The 16215-nt window shown below is 36.7% G+C and overlaps 1 long non-coding RNA gene across 1 annotated transcript; it reads left to right on the plus strand.

Moving 5' to 3' along the window:
- Positions 1 to 596: 596 nt before the first annotated feature.
- On the plus strand, positions 597 to 15792 carry LOC132008585 (uncharacterized). The gene is made up of 3 exons (XR_009401670.1): positions 597 to 727; positions 12005 to 12221; positions 12819 to 15792. It is a non-coding gene; the product is annotated as an uncharacterized LOC132008585 (long non-coding RNA).
- Positions 15793 to 16215: the final 423 nt, after the last annotated feature.

Here is a 16215-nt window from a genome sequence, read left to right on the forward strand (position 1 = left end):
TAGTTTGAGATATTCTGTGGATTGAGGACAGACAGAAAGTAGATAGGCCTGAGAGAATGTGATCCAGTGTTTCTTTAGACTCAAAGTTAGAGATTGTAGATGTAAACATAACTTATCTCCTGTAAGCATGTGACTCTGAGATACTGAACACAACTCTTTTTTTTTTTTTTAAGATTTTATTTATTTGACAGAGAGAGATCACAAGTAGGCAGAGAGGCAGACAGAGAGAGAGGGGGAAGCAGGCTCCCTGCTGAGCAGAGAGCCCGATGCGGGGCTCGATCCCAGGACTCTGAGATCATGGCCTGAGCCGAAGGCAGAGGCTTTAACCCACTGAGCCACCCAGGCGCCCCCTGAACACAACTCTTATTTAGAAACTTGAGAATGAGAAGTACTTGAAATTGATGTAGTGATATTTTATTCTCCAGAAAGCTCTTTGACTTCTGTATAACATTGGTTAGTGCTAATCAAACTTGTGTTCAGTTTTACATTTCCAGGAATGACTTATAAATATCTCTTTTTGTGGCACTCACAATTTGAATGCACTGTGCCCTTTTTTCAACTGTAAATGTGTAATTCTTTATTTTCTTTCAGAATGGGTTAAGGATGAAGAAGAGGAAGATGTCCTATTCTATACTTTCCAGAGGAACCTTCGCTGCCACGATGTGTATCGAGCAACTTTTGGTGATAACAAACGTAATGAACGTTTTTACACAGAAAAGGACCCAAGGTACTAGAATAATGCTATTAAATTTTTTTCTCCAGGGCTGTTCTCCAGTTTTCTAAAGTGCTGTTCTTAGTTGACATAAAATGTTGATTTTAGCTAGAACCAGGTAATAATAGGCTAAGATGAACGTAATCATTCTTTTTATTAGTTGTTTGGATTTAAAATTGGAATCTACTCATATTAAGACTCCACAGTGAACACAAATACACCATTAGACTGCAAATACTAAGTTTTTAATATTCTCTGGGGGCTGTGAAAAGGGTTGTTAATTAAATCTTTAATAGTGTTATCATACTACATTTTTAAGTCCTTTATAAGCCATAACTGGAATACCATGGTGTCAGTTGCTCAGAATTCACTACTCATTTCAAATAAGTTACCTGCCTTTTAAATTGTTTTACTTTGAGCCATGATGTCCACTGATCTTTAAATTTTGCTCTCCCCAGTATTTTGGTAATTCCTTCCTAAAGCTAATTCTCTTTACTTCCTTATAATCTAGGACTCACGCCTCATATTGCCACTTAGCAGGCTTGGAAGGAAATGACAATAAGTTTATCTGGCAAAATCCCTTGACTCTTACCCAGATATATTTTCCAAATGATTTATGAGAAATAAATTTTCCCTAACACCAGGATTCTATCACCTTATATGTCATTTCACAGTATAGCTTGGACAATGTCTGGACAGATTTTATAAGGAAAAAAATGACATCCATGTCAGTGAAGTTGATACTCAAAACAAGAAATTAACCCATCATTTCATGCAATTTCAGAACTGATAAGGATCTTAATGAAAATCTTATATGGCCTCCAGTTTATATTGAGAATTTGAGGTCTAGAGAAGTTCCGTTATTCCAGCCCATAGAACTAGCATTCTTGGTCTAGTAATGCTATCATTGCCCTTTTTCCCACCCTCTGATGATAATTTTTTGATGAGAAATTATCAGAGGGGCGCCTGGGTGGCTCAGTGGATTGAGCCGCTGCCTTCGGCTCCTGTCATGATCTCAGTGTCCTGGGATCGAGCCCCGCATCGGGCTCCTTGCTCAGTGGGGAGCCTGTTTCTCTCTCTCTCTCTGCCTACTTGTGATCTCTCTCTGTCAAATAAATAAAAAAAAAATTATCAGAACTATTTATTCATATAATTCTACCATTTTATGTGCTGTTCATCAAGGATATCTTTTGGGGAGATGATAGTTTAAACTAGTAATTACGTTTTATCAATAACTTATGATTACAAACCATTAGCCGTCTTGTGAATGAAGCTCAAAATTAACACAGTAAGCTATACTCTTAAAGAAGATACTTGTTTGGCATATATTGGTACCATCCTAATTTCTAAGATTAAGTGGAAGCTATTTGACTTGTTCATGCTTTTCTGCCCAATAAGGAACTAACCATCTGTGGTTAAGGCTCATTTGACATTCAGAACCCTGATCTACAACACAAACTAGTTTGTAAGTTCTTAACACTTTATAATCCCCAAATTCAGAGGGTAGGACCAAAAGGTAAGAGCAGCATACCTAATGAGAAAATGGAGTAAAGTTCTCCAAAGAACTTCTGAAACACAGAGCTGCTTATTTACTGTGTTTGCTTTGATCCTCAGGGTTTAGTTTTCTGTTCTCATAGTAAAGTTCACCAAAGTGTGTAATTTCCATTTACCTGCCTCTGGTGGCCCAGTTTTGGGTACCTGATTTTTAAAAAGGTATTTTCATCAGTGTGCCTAAGAAGAACCCTTACAAGCCAGATTCTTCCAGCTGCTTTATTTCCATTGTTTGAGTAAATTTGGTTGTTCAAAGGTAGCTTTCAGTTTTGATAGTAGAATGCCTCTGAGAATCATGTTCAAGGAAAATGCCTCTCCACTATTCTTAAAGATTGTTGTATATTCTTCCATTTTCAAATATTTCCAGAACCATTTAATTTCACACATTCTAGGTAAAGCAGAATTATAAAGACTCCAAAAGGAAAGTTCTGACCAGAATTAGGAGACCCACTTTTTAAGTCACTGAAAAAACAACAATGCCCTCACCACCACTAAAAACCATCACGGACACAAATGCTATTTATCATATGATTTACAGTTTGGTTCTATTACTGGAGGCCAGAACAGGGCTAAATTAGAAAAACCTGCAAGATTACTGAAACTGGCCTGGTCATTTAGACTGGGGGTCTAAACCCCAAAGATCCCAGTAAGGACAACTCAGGGTCACCTCTAATATATTAAGCTACACCAAACATTTAACATCTTAGAAATTTCAAGTAAAGGGAATTTTAGAGGTAGACCTTTAGCTTCTTTTAGAAATTAAGTCTTTTAAAATATAGAGACGTTAAAGATCTACATGAAATAATACAGTTGATTAGAAAAAAATAGATACCTTCATCTTCTGGCACTTGATTCTGTTCTTCCTTTTTAGTAGAACTTAAATTCTTGTGTGAGAAATGGAATTAGCCTGGAATGTTCCCTTTTCCTTGATGTGGCAGATGCTTCTAGTCTTATTTCTTCTATAGACTGTTTGATCTTGGACAAGCCATTTCTTGTTCAGTTTCATTTCGTATCCTTGGTAATGTTTTACCTAGGTAATGCTTTGGGCTTTGGATAATGATACTCGCATATTAATTCCAAAAGTCTTTCTGAGTTTTTTTTGTTTCTACCGTTCTTTCATACTTTTGAGTATACCTATCTTTTAAATGTATTTATACAAATTAAAAATCCTTGCAAATCAGTTCAAACTCATCACTTACATATCCAGTAATACTACAGAATGGGAAAATTCGAGTTTGCTACCCATGTAGGCATAATGATTGCAACCAGGGTAATTAATAAAAAGACCTGTTTTCTTATTAAAATTGAAGTTGATTTTGTGCCTTATAGCATGGTCCCTACATGTAAATTCATAAGACAGCCTAGAACTGCTAGATTATGAGCAGAGACTTAGTCACTTTTATGTCTTTATTGATAACTAGGATACCAGGCCTGTATTACTGCCACTCATCTAGCCTATTCATTGAGTAAATGGTGCACTTTTCTTTCAAACTAAAACCCTAGGCCAGTGATGACTGTGAGTACCATTGAGCCATTGAATTCTTAGTGTATAGCAGAATTTAAAGTGTGTGTTGCCTTGTGGTAAGCATAGCATAACATGTAAGCTTATCAAATCACTTTGTTGTGCACCTGAAACTAATGGAACATTGTGTGTCACATTTACTCAAAAAAAAAGAGTATGTGTTGCTACTAAGTCCATAAATTAAAACTAATTAAAAAATGTATTACTGTGCTAAGTGAAAAAAAGTATGTAGTATGATGTCAACTTATTTTTCATAGTGAGCATAATTATTTTCATAATCAGAGGTAAAATATATTTTAAGTTTAAAAATAAATATCAATAGAAATAAATGGGAAAATGGATTGACCTTAGTTCTTTACATTCCTTGTCTTCTCTCTTTTTGAACTGAAAGTACTTTGGTATTATTCTGTAACTTTGTTAATGCACTCGTGCCTTTTTAAAAATTTATCTTTTTTATCTTTATTGAGATATATATAAAAAGTTTAAGGTGTAGGGGCGCCTGGGTGGCTCAGTGGGTTAAGCCGCTGCCTTCGGCTCAGGTCATGATCTCAGGGTCCTGGGATCGAGTCCCACATCGGGCTCTCTGCTCAGCAGGGAGCCTGCTTCCCTCTCTCTCTCTCTCTGCCTGCCTCTCCATCTACTTGTGATTTCTCCCTGTCAAATAAATAAATAAAATCTTTAAAAAAAAAAAAAAGTTTAAGGTGTATGTGTTGATTTGATATGTTATACCTATCACAAAATGATTAACACAAGAGAGGTAGAGGTAGTTAATATCTCAGTCACCTCACAAATTACCACCTTTTTTATATATGGTGGGAACATTTAAAGTCTTCTGTCTCGGCTACTTTCCAGTACATAATACTGAATTGCTAATTCTGTAGTCACCATTGCTGGACATCTGATCCCAGAGCTTATTCATCTTCTATAACTAAAGATATTTGGGTGCCTGGGTGGCTCAGTTAAGCGTCCAACTCTTGGTTTCCACTCAGGCGGTGATCTCAGGGTTGTGAAATCAAGCGCCACATTGGGCTCTGACTGGGCCCTGCACTAGGCATGGAGCCTACCTAAGATTCTCTCCCTCTCCCTTCTGGCTCACCCTCTCAAATAAATAAATAACTGAAGGCATATACCCTTTCTCCATTATCTCCCAATTTCACCTAGCTCTCAGTTCCTGGCCACCATTCTACTACTCTGTTTCTGTGAGTTTAGCTTTTGTAGATTCCACATATGAGTGATGTCATAAGATATTTGTCTTTTTCTGTCTGACTTATTAGCATAATGCCCTCAAGGTCAGTCCATGTTGTTGCAAATGGCAGAACTTCCCTTTTCTCATAGCTGAATCATACTCCACAGTGTGTGTGTGTGTGTGTGTGTTCGTTATTCATCCATTTGTGGACACTTAGGTAGTATTACTAATACTGTAATAAACTTAGGAGTACAGATAACTTCTTTGTGACCCAGACTCCATTTCCTTTAGATAGTACCAGAAGTGGGGTTGTTGAATCATGTGGTAGTTTGGTAGTTCCTTTTTTAATTTTTTTTTTTAAGATTTTATTTACTTAAGAGAGAATTTTTATGTGGCCAGATGAGCAGCAGAGAGTGAGAGGGAGACAGAGGGAGAGATACCCAAGCAGACTCCTGCTGAGCACAGAGCCTAACATGTGACTTGATCCCATTACCCAGAGATCATGACCTGAGACGAAACCAAGAGTCGATGCCTAATCAACTGAGCCATCCAGGTGCCTCTCCTTTTTGAATTTTTTAGGGAACCTTACTTTTCTGGTCTGTAATCTCTGTATCAGTTTCTATTCTCCCCAACAGTACACAAGGGTTTCCTTTTCTCCACATCCTCACTAAGATCAGTTCCCACTTGGTTTTTTTTTGTTTTTTGTTTTTTGTTTTGTTTTTGTTTTTGTTTTTGATAATTCTAACGTATGTGAAGTGGTACTGTGATTTTGGTTTGCACTTCCCTGATAAGTGATGGCAAGCATCTTTTCATGTACCCATTGGCCATTTGTATGCCTTCAGAGGAATGTCTAGTCAGGTCTCCTGCCCATTTTTAAATCAGACTTGTTTGTTTTTGTTTTGCTTTTGACTTACAGGAGTTCTTTATATATTTTGGATGTTAACCCTTTATCAAATATATGTATGGTTTGTAAATATTTTATCCCAGTCTATTGGTTGCCTTTTCACTTCTTTTCCTATGTAGAAACTTTTTAGTTTGATCTAGTCCCACTTGTTTATCTGTTTGTTTGTACTTCTGGTGTCATTAAAAAAAAAAATAGAAAATCATTGCCAAGGCCTCTATGTCAAGGAACTTTTTTCCAATGTTTTCCTCTAGGAGTTTCATATGTTCAGGTCTTAAGTTGAAAGTCTTTAATATATTTCAAGTTAATTTTTGTGAGTAGTGTTAAGGTAGAGTTCTAGTTTTATTAACACAGCAATTTCAGTAGCATGTGATTATCCAGTTTTCCAACACAATTTATTGAAGAGATTTTCTGTTCCCTTTTGAGTATTCTTAGCCCCCTTATCCAGTATTAGTTGAGCATATATTCAGGGGTTTGTTTCTGTGCCCTCAATTCTGTTCCAGTAGGTCCAAATGTCTATATTTTTTAAACATTTATCTATTTATTTGAAGGAGAGCATGGGTAGTGGGGAGGGGTATAAGGTGAGAAGAGAACCAACCTCAGGCAGACTCCCACCAAGCACAGAGCCTGACATAGGACTCAGTATCTTGACCTTGAGATCATGACCTGAGCTGAAACCAAGAGTCAAATGCTCAACTGACTGAGCCACCCAGGAACCTCTTAGTGTGTTTTTATGTCAGTACAATATTGTTCTGATTATTATAACTTTATAATATAGTTTGAGATCAGAAAGTGTGATGCCTTCTACTACTTTCTCAGGGTTGTTTTGGCAGTTCGGGATCTTTTGTGGTTCTGTACAAATGTTGGGATTATATTTTCTGTTTCTGTAAAATATGCCTTTGGGACTTTAATAGAGATTGCGTTCAGTGTATAGTTGGCTTTAGGTAGTTTAGAAATTTTAGTGATACTCATTCTTCCCAATCATGAATATGGCATATCTTTCTATTTATTTGTGTCTTTATTTTTTTTCACCAGAGTCTAAATTTTCAATATATAGATCTTTTCTCTCCTTGGTTAAATTTATTACTGGGGCGCCTGGGTGGCTTAGTGAGTTACAGCCTCTGCCTTCGGCTCAGGTCATGATCCCAGGGTTCTGGGATCAAGCCTCGCAGCGGGCTTTCTGCTCAGCGCGGAGCCTGCTTTCTCCTCTCTCTCTCTGCCTGCCTCTCTGCCTACTTGTGATCTCTGTCAAATAAATAAATAAAATCTTTAAATTTATTACTAAGTATTTGTTTTTGATACTATTTTAAATGACAGTGGTTTGTGTGTATATTTTTCAGATATTTCATTATTAGTATATCAAAACATTGATAATGCTCTTTTCTAGATGTTGGTTTTACACCCTGAACTTAATTTGTTTATTACTGCTACAGCAGAATCTTTAAGGTTTTCTATATATAAAATCATATCACCTGCAGAAACTTTCTGATTTGGATGCTTTTTATTTCTTTTTCTTGCTTGATTATTCTGGCTAAGATTTCCAGTATTTGTGTTCATGAGAAGTAGTGAGAGTGGTCATCCTTGTGTTGTTTTAGATCTTAGAAGAAAACTTTTCAGCTTTTCATAATTGAATATGATGTTAGCTGTGGACTTGTCATATATGGGCTTTATAATGTTGAGTAAAATTCGTTCCATATCCAGTTGTTGAGAGAATTTGTATTGTGAATGGATTTTGAATTTTGTCAAATGCTTTCTGTGTTTATTGAGATCATGTGATTTTTATCTTTCATTCTATTAATGTATTACATTCATTGATTTGCATATGTTGAACCATTTTCATATCTCACAGATTTTTAGCTTGCATGAATAATCTTTTCAACGTCCTATTGAATTAGACTTGAGCTTAGCCAAAAGGCCAAGAAGCAATTGAATTAGGTTTGCTAGCATTTTGTTGAGTACTTTTTTATCTATATTCACCAAGGATATCGGGTAGTTTTCTTGTAGTGTCCTTATCTGGCTTTTGAATAGCATAATACTGGCCTGAGGAAATGAGTTTGGGAGTGTTTCCTTCTCTTCAATTTTTTTGGAAGAATTTGAGAAGGATTGGTGCTAATTCTTTAAATGTTTGGTAGATTTCACCAGTGTCTTTATTGGTCTGTTTAGATTTTCTATTTCTTCATGAGTTAGTCTTTGTAGGTTGTACATTTTTAGGAATTTATTCATTTTTTTCCTAGGTTTATTTAATTTGTTGGCATATAATTGTTCATGGTAGTCTTATACTCCTTTTTATTTCTAGAGTATCAGTTGTAATGTGTCCTTTTTTCTTTCTGATTTTGTGTACTGTAGCTAAAAGTTTTTTGGTTTTATCTTTTCAAAAAGCAGTTCTTAGTGTTGTTGATATTTTCTATTGTTTTTCCAGTCTCTTCTGCTCGGGTCTTTGTTGCATTTCCTTTCTTCTGCTAACATTGGCTTATTTTTTTCTTTTCCTAATTTCTTGAGGCATAATATTAGATGGTTAATTTGAGATATTTCTTCCTTTTTTCTTTTTTGGGGGAGGGGTTTTGGGGTTTTTTTTTGTTGTTTTTGTTTTTGTTTGTTTAAGTAGGTGCCACACCCAAGGTGGGGCTTAAACTCAATACCCTGATATTTAAGAGGTGCATACTCATAGCAACTAAGCCAGGCATGCCTATGTGAAATATTTATCTATTTATTTATTTATAGATTTATTTATGTATTTGAGAGAGAGAGAGTCTGGTGGGGAGGGGCAAAGGAAGAGAAGAACTTAAGCAGACTCCATGCTGAGAATAAGCCCATTGCGGGGCTCAGTCCCATGATCCTGAGATCTCAACCTGAGCCAAAACCAAAAGTCAGAGGCTTAACCCACTGCACCACTCAGGCACCCCAAAATGTTTCTTAATGTAGGTGTTTATCACAGTAAACTTCTCTCTCATAAGTACTTTTGCTGTATCCCATAAGTTTTGGTATATTGTATTTCTATTTTCATTTGTTTGAAGATATTTTTTATTTGCTTTTATTTCTTTGCCCCTGAATGGGTATTATTTTTTAATACTGTGGGAAATACTATTTGGAGAAAAATAATTTTCATCAGGGGCAACTGGGTGGCTCAGTCAGTTGAGTGTCTCACTCTTGATTTCAGCTCAGGTCATGATCTCAGTGTTGTGAGATGGAGCCCCACATCAGGTTCCATGCTGGTTGTGGTGCCTGCTTAAGATTCTCTCTCTGCCCCACCCCCCTTTAAAGAATTTTCATCACTTCATCTATTAGCATACATTCCTAAAAGATTTAAAGAATCCATTGATAAAATAAAACTTAGTAGTAAAAAAAAAAAAAAACAAAAACAAAAAACCTAGATGACAATATAAGTACTGTACTCAGTTTGATTGAAATAGTCCCAAAGCATAAAATCAATAGAAGAAATTACAAAGGGTGTGACATTATTCTTGACTACCTAAAATATTAAAACTTTCAAGTCAGAAACCATTACAAACTAATAAAATCCAGATGACAAAATGAAAAAAGGATTTTCAGCAAAAGGACAAATTAATATCCTTAATTTATGAAGAGATGTTTATAGACTAATAATGTAAACCATATCCCAAGTTTAAAATGGACAAAGACACATCACAGAAATAAAATTGACAAATGTGTTAATGTCCAGTGCAGTAGGAATTTTACTAAAATATTAGCCATGCTTATCTCTGTAGTGAGATCCAGGGTTATCATCTTTCTTTGTATTTCTCCATATTTTTATTATGGATTACTTTTATAATAAGGAAATATGTAAACATAACATTTAAACCCATCCAGTAGGTCAGTGTGAATTAATATAAGGCTCTTGGGATATTATTTGGTTATATATATATCAAGAGTCATTAAAAATTACTGTGTATCTTTAAATTACTATTTCCTTAAGCATCTGCCTTTGGTTCAGGTCATGATCTCAGGGTCCTGGGATCGAGCCCCCCATCGGTCTCCCTGCTAAGCAGGAAGCCTGCTCCTCCCTCTCCCATTGTTGCTGTCAAATAAATAAAATCTTTTAAATAAATAAATTAGTATTTCCATTCTTAAGAATTTGTCTTAGGGAAATAACTGTTAAGGTCAGGGAGGAAGAACTGTCTTCATGAATATGTTTTCTGTTAGATTCTTTATTACAGTGAAACATTGAAATCCAGAGGTGGTGTGGGCTTTTTAATTTAATTTTATTTATTTGACAATCAGAGATCACAAGTAGGTGGGGGTGGGGGCGGCAAGCAGGCTCCCCACTGAGCAGAGAGCCCGATGCGGGGCTTGATCCCAGGACCCTGTGATCATGACCTGAGCTGAAGGCAGAGGCTTAACCCACTGAGCCACCCAGGCGCCTCTGAAATCCAGAGTTTTAAGAATTATGACAGTGCAACCTGATAGAATATTAGGTAGCCATTAAAAATAACCATCATAAAGACTGTGCTTATGGACGCCTGGGTGGCTCAGTCATTGAGGGTCCTGGGATCAAGCCCTGCATCAGGCTCCTTGCTCGGCAGGAAGCCTGCTTCTCCCTCTCCCACTCCCCCTGCTTGTGTTCCCTCTCTGTGTCTCTTTCTGTCAAATAAATAAAAACCTTTAAAAAGTTGAGGGGGGGGGGGTTTGGGGGGGAGATAGAGATACTGTGAAGTCGCAAATGCAGAATACAAAATTGCATCTGTATTTCACTTACATCAGTTTAAAGACATGCATGAGTAAAATAAATCATGGAGAGGAAAATACAGCATAGCATAAGGATTATACTCAATAATATTGTAATAATGTATGGTAACATGGAGCGCCTAGGTGGCTCAGTGGGTTAAGCCTCTGCCTTTGGCTCAGGTCATGATCTCAGGGTCCTGGGATCGAGTCCCGCATCAGGCTCTCTGCTCAGCGGGGAACCTGCTTCCCCCCTTCTCTCTGCCTGCGCTTCCCCCCCGCTCTCTGCCTGCCTCTCTGCTTACTTGTGATCTCTCTCTCTGTCAAATTAATAAATAAAATCTTTTTTAAAAAAGTAAATAATTATGGTAACAAATGGTAACCACATGGAATGAACATTGAGTAATGTATAGAGTTGTCTAATCACTATATTGTATACCTGAACTTAAAGAACATTATGTATCAACTATACTTCAATACTTTAAAAAAATTTTTAATTTAAAAACAAATGCAGGGACACCTGGGTGGCTCAGTCAGTTAAGCCACTGCCTTCGGCTCAGGTCATGGTTCCAGGATCCTGGAATTGAGTCTCGCATTGGGCTCCTTGCTCATCAGGGAGCCTGCTCCTCTCTCTCTGCCTCTGCCTGCCACTCTGCCTGCTTGTGTGTGCACACGCACTCTCTCTCTCTCACACAAATAAATAAATAAAAACAAATGCATGAAATATAAATAAACGGGAAGGAAAAATAGAAAAAAGTAGAAGTTATATTAATTTTTTAAATGTGTTGAGATTTCAGGGGTTCTTCTTCCTATTTCCATTATTGTTATTTCTATTTTATTTGTTTTGTTGTAAAAACTGAGAGGGGGCAAAAAGCCAACATGCCTACAGAAGAAGAACAAAGTAAACTCTTCCTCTCTCCTTCATGACAATTCCATATCTCCTCTAGTAAGTTTATTTCCTCTTCCCAGCAAGAAGTCCTATAAACTGTTAATGTGATTGAGAGTTAGACGATGTCTATAGTTTATGTTAAAATGTATTCAGAAAAAGATGGATTGATAGATGCACAGATAATGTGATTAAGGAAATATAGCAAACTTTTGGTAATAATTGAATTTCAGTGGTGGATGTATGGATATTCACTGGACATTTTCAACTTTTCTGTAGGTCCGAAAAATGTTCATAATAAAATGTTAGAGAAAAAATGATTTTAAATACCTTGGTGGGCGAAATGAGAAAAATAATAGTTTTCTAAATTTATAAGCAGTATTCACTAAGGAGTTTTTATTTCCTATTTGCATTATAAATCAACATATGTACAGAACGTAGTTGTATATCATCTTTAAGGTAGCTAAAGATTTACTTGGGTTTTCTGGTAATTTGAAATTCACTTAGAAATTTACTGGATTTTTTTTTTCTCTCTCTCTCCCACTCTCTCTCTCATGCACATGCAGCTATTTTGTTTTCCTTTATCTTACGAAGGACAGTCGTTTCCTCACCATAAATATTATGAACAAGACTACTTCTGAAGTGTGGTTGATAGATGGCCTAAGCCCTTGGGACCCACCAGTACTTATCCAGAAGCGAATACATGGAGTCCTTTACTACGTTGAACACAGAGATGATGAATTATACATTCTCACTAATGTTGGTGAGCCTACAGAATTCAAGGTAATCCTGGATTCTCTGTGTACCCATTTGAGCTGTTAAAAATTGTCACACTTCCATCAACAACATTCCATGCTCTAAGAGTTAACCGTTTTGCAGGCTTTTGGTAACATGTAGAAATTGATACTACCTTCTTATTCATAACCAATCCTATTTCTCTTCCATTAGAGATAATGCCTCTCCATATTGTAATTGTGCCTTAAAAGGTTAGTAAATGAAACATACTTTATCCTGATCTTATCAGTTATCAAAGCCAAACTTAATGATTTGAAAGAACAAACTTTTATAAGCTCATGATTTTATAATTTAGCAATTTGGATTGATTTCAGCTAGGCAGTTCTTCTGGTCCCAGTAAGCCATTTCTCAGGCCTTCATTGAAACATTCATTGCTGTAAGGTAAGCACTAGGCCATGCTGTCTCACCGCATGGCAGGCTAGCCTGGGCTCATTCACATGATCATGGTCACACTGCAGCCCTGTTGCGCAGCTCATTTCTTTGGCTCTTTATGGTCTAGTTTTGGTGTTCTTATCGTCTAGTTTTCTGGGTGCTAGAGTCATCATGTTTTGTTACCTAGATCTCTTCTGACTTTGTTCTGTACAGCTCATGAGAACAGCTGCTGATACCCCTGCTATTATGAACTGGGATTTATTTTTCACAATGAAGAGAAATACCAAAGTTGTAGACTTGGACATGTTTAAGGATCACTGTGTTCTATTCCTGAAGCACAGCAATCTACTTTACGTTAATGTCATTGGTCTGGCTGATGATTCAGTTCGTTCTCTAAAGGTATGTTTAACTTTCAAAAGACAGTACTGTCAATCAAAATCCGTAGAGTTTAGTTTACCAGAACATCAAATTTGAATAAGAGCAATGTACTTTTTCTTTAAAGAAGTTTAATTTAAAGGAAACATAGCATACTTGGTTTTTTCATATTTAGGAGGTTTATTAAGAATTATTTAGAGGACCTTGCTTTTATTTTTCTTTGAGAATCTTGCTTTTAAAAAAGTTTTACTTAAAATACTGTCTAACAGGGGTGCCTGGGTGGCTCAGTGGGTTAAAGCCTCTGCCTTCGGCTCAGGTCATGATTCCAGGGTCCAGGGATTGAGCCCCGCATCTGGCTCTCTGCTCAGCAGGGCGCCTGCTTCCCCCTTTCTCTCTCTGCCTGCCTCTCTGTCTACTTGTGATCTCTGTCAAATAAATAAATAAAATCTTTAAAAAATACTGTCTAACAGCATGAACTTCAGAAGTAATGCTCAGTGTCCTATTTCTCTTTCTACATATCTCTATATATCATGCAGCTCTACAACTTTAGGTTGGCTAATAGCTTAGGTCAACTTGCCAGCTAGTGCCTAACCAACCACTGCTTGCTGCTTCCATTCTACACCCTCCTGTAGGGACAGTAGTTGTGCCCACTGTATTTCCGCCATTATGTCTGCACCATCTTCTGTTTGCCAGTTTTCTTACCTGTCAGGGTTTGTGGGGGGAGGGAGTAGCATTTGTCTCCTCTACGGCATAGCTGTGATAGTATGACTGACTTGCTGGTATTGCGTGTGGCTGCCAGGAATGATGGTCTGCCTCCACAAGTGAACTTGTTAAAATTGGTGAGTGCCAACCTCATTGCCCAGTACTAAAGCAGCATTAACATGTAGGTCAGATAACAGGTGATGAAGGGAAGGGGAAAGGCCTCCATCTCACTTGATAGGGAAAAAGTTGTTAAGCCATTTATTTGACCACTTATACCTCCCTAATTGCAGTATTGTCACAGTCTCTTAAAATGCAATTCCAGTAAATTCACTGAATGTTTATTGAACTTTTGTACACCAAGATTAAGTATATTGTGGGTTTATATAAGTGGTATCAAACATACAAAATGTGCTATGGGTCTCTGAGAGGCAGAGAGGACCCAGGAAAGCTTTTGTAGGGGAAGTAGAATTTGAGATAAACCAAAGAGGATAGGTCTAATTCTGACGAGAGAGAGCAAAATGATATTCTAGGATGAGAAAGTCCATCAAATAAAGCTCTAAGCTGGAGAAGTTAGAAAATGTTCTGAAAACTGCTAATAATTCTATTTTATTGAAGCAGAATAAATGTATGTAGAATGAAGCTATAATTTGACATTCTTTGACTTCCAAAATGAGAAACTTATGCGTAAGGTATGGGTGGAGGAACATTTGAAGTTTGGGGGCAGGGAAGTGCGTTGAGAAGTCAGGTTATACTTCATGAAGTTATCTGGTGGCCATTTTAGACTCCTCCAAAGCAAACAGAGATAAGGCACAGGGAAATTAGCTTCAAGGTTGTTATCATGGTATATGTAAGAAATACTGAGTTTCCAAAAACAACCAAAATTTTTGAGCTAAAATCAAATTATCAAATATAACCTCTTGTATTTTAGAGGACTGTGTAGTTGTCCTTAAAATAAAAATGGTGATTTAAAGTTAGTGATTTTCCTACTGCCTTCATCTACTAGATCCAAAGTTTCTTTTTACTTGCTAATTGACACCAAAACCATATATTCTTATTATAGCCTATATAAATAGGGATGAGAAAGAATGTATAATTTCTAGCAGTGCTTTTCTTACAGCAAAATTGTATGTCAAGGCAATTGGGAATGTCATGAGAGTTTACTATGATAAAATTTGACTTCTCACTAAGTATGACCTTTACATTTTTTTATAAATATCCCTAGTTTAAAGATATGCCTCAGTTACTGTGGTTTTAGCTGCCATTACAACAAACATCATGTCTTTTTTTATTTTGTTTTTTACGTTTTTATTTTAATCACCTGGTGCTCAGGATGTGTCAGGATGTGTGCACTCCTTAATCTCCATCGCCTATTTCACCCACTGCTCCCACCCACCTTCCTTCTGGTAACTGCCAGTACTATATATTGAGTCTCTTTCTTGCTTTGTCTCTTTTTTTCTCCCTGTGCTCCTTTTCTTTCTTCAATTCCACGTATGAGGGAGATCATATGGTATTTGTTTTTCTCTAACTGATTTCACTTAGCATTATACTTTCTAGCTCCATCCATGCTGTAAATGGCAAGATTTCATTCTTTTTATGGCTGAAAAATAACCGTGTGTGTGTGTGTGTGTACACTCACCATATCTTTATCTGCTCATCAGTCATTGGACACTTGGGCTGTTTCCATAATTTGACTATTGTAAATAATGCTGCCATAAACATAGGAGTGCATGAATTCCTTTGCATTAGTATTTTTGTATACTTGGGTAAATACCCAGTAGTGCGATTGCTTGGTAGTAGGATAGTTGTTTTTAATTTTTAAGAAACCTCCATACTGTCTTCCACAGTGGCTGCACCAGTTTGCATTCCTATCAACAGTGCAAGAGGGTGGGGTTCCTTGTTCTCCACATCCTTGCCAACACTTGCTGTTTTTGTTTTTGATTTAAGCCATTCTGACAGGCATGAAGTGATATGTCATTGCAGTTTTGATTTGTATTTTCCTGATAAGTGAAAATTAGCATCTTTTCACATGTCTGTTGGCCATGTCTTCTTTAAGAAATATCTGCTCATGTAAATAATACATTACATGTTAATAAAAATGATTTAAAAAATATATCTACTCATGTCTTCTGCCCGTTTTTTAAATTTCATTGTTTTGGGGGGGGGGGTTGAGTTCTATAAGTTGCCTATTTTAGATACTGGCTCTTTACTGTATATGTCATGTACAGATATCTTCCTCTGTCCTGTGCATAGTCTTTTAGTTTTATTTTTTCCTTTGCTGTACAGAAGTTTTTTATTTTGATGTAGTCCTAATAGTTTATTTTTGCTTTTGTTTCCCTTGCCTCAGGGTACCTGTCTAGAATGATGTTGCTGTAGCCGATGCTGCCTATGCTCTTTTCTAGAATGGTTTAAGGTCTCACATTTAGGTCTTTAATCCATTTTGAGTTTATGTTTGTGTGTGGTATATGAAAGCCGTCCCGTTTTATTCTTTTGCATGTGCCTGTCTACTTTTCCTGGCACCATTTGTTGAAGTCAA

This window comes from Mustela nigripes, unplaced genomic scaffold (assembly GCF_022355385.1).
Source record: "Mustela nigripes isolate SB6536 unplaced genomic scaffold, MUSNIG.SB6536 HiC_scaffold_430, whole genome shotgun sequence".
NCBI lineage: Eukaryota > Metazoa > Chordata > Mammalia > Carnivora > Mustelidae > Mustela > Mustela nigripes.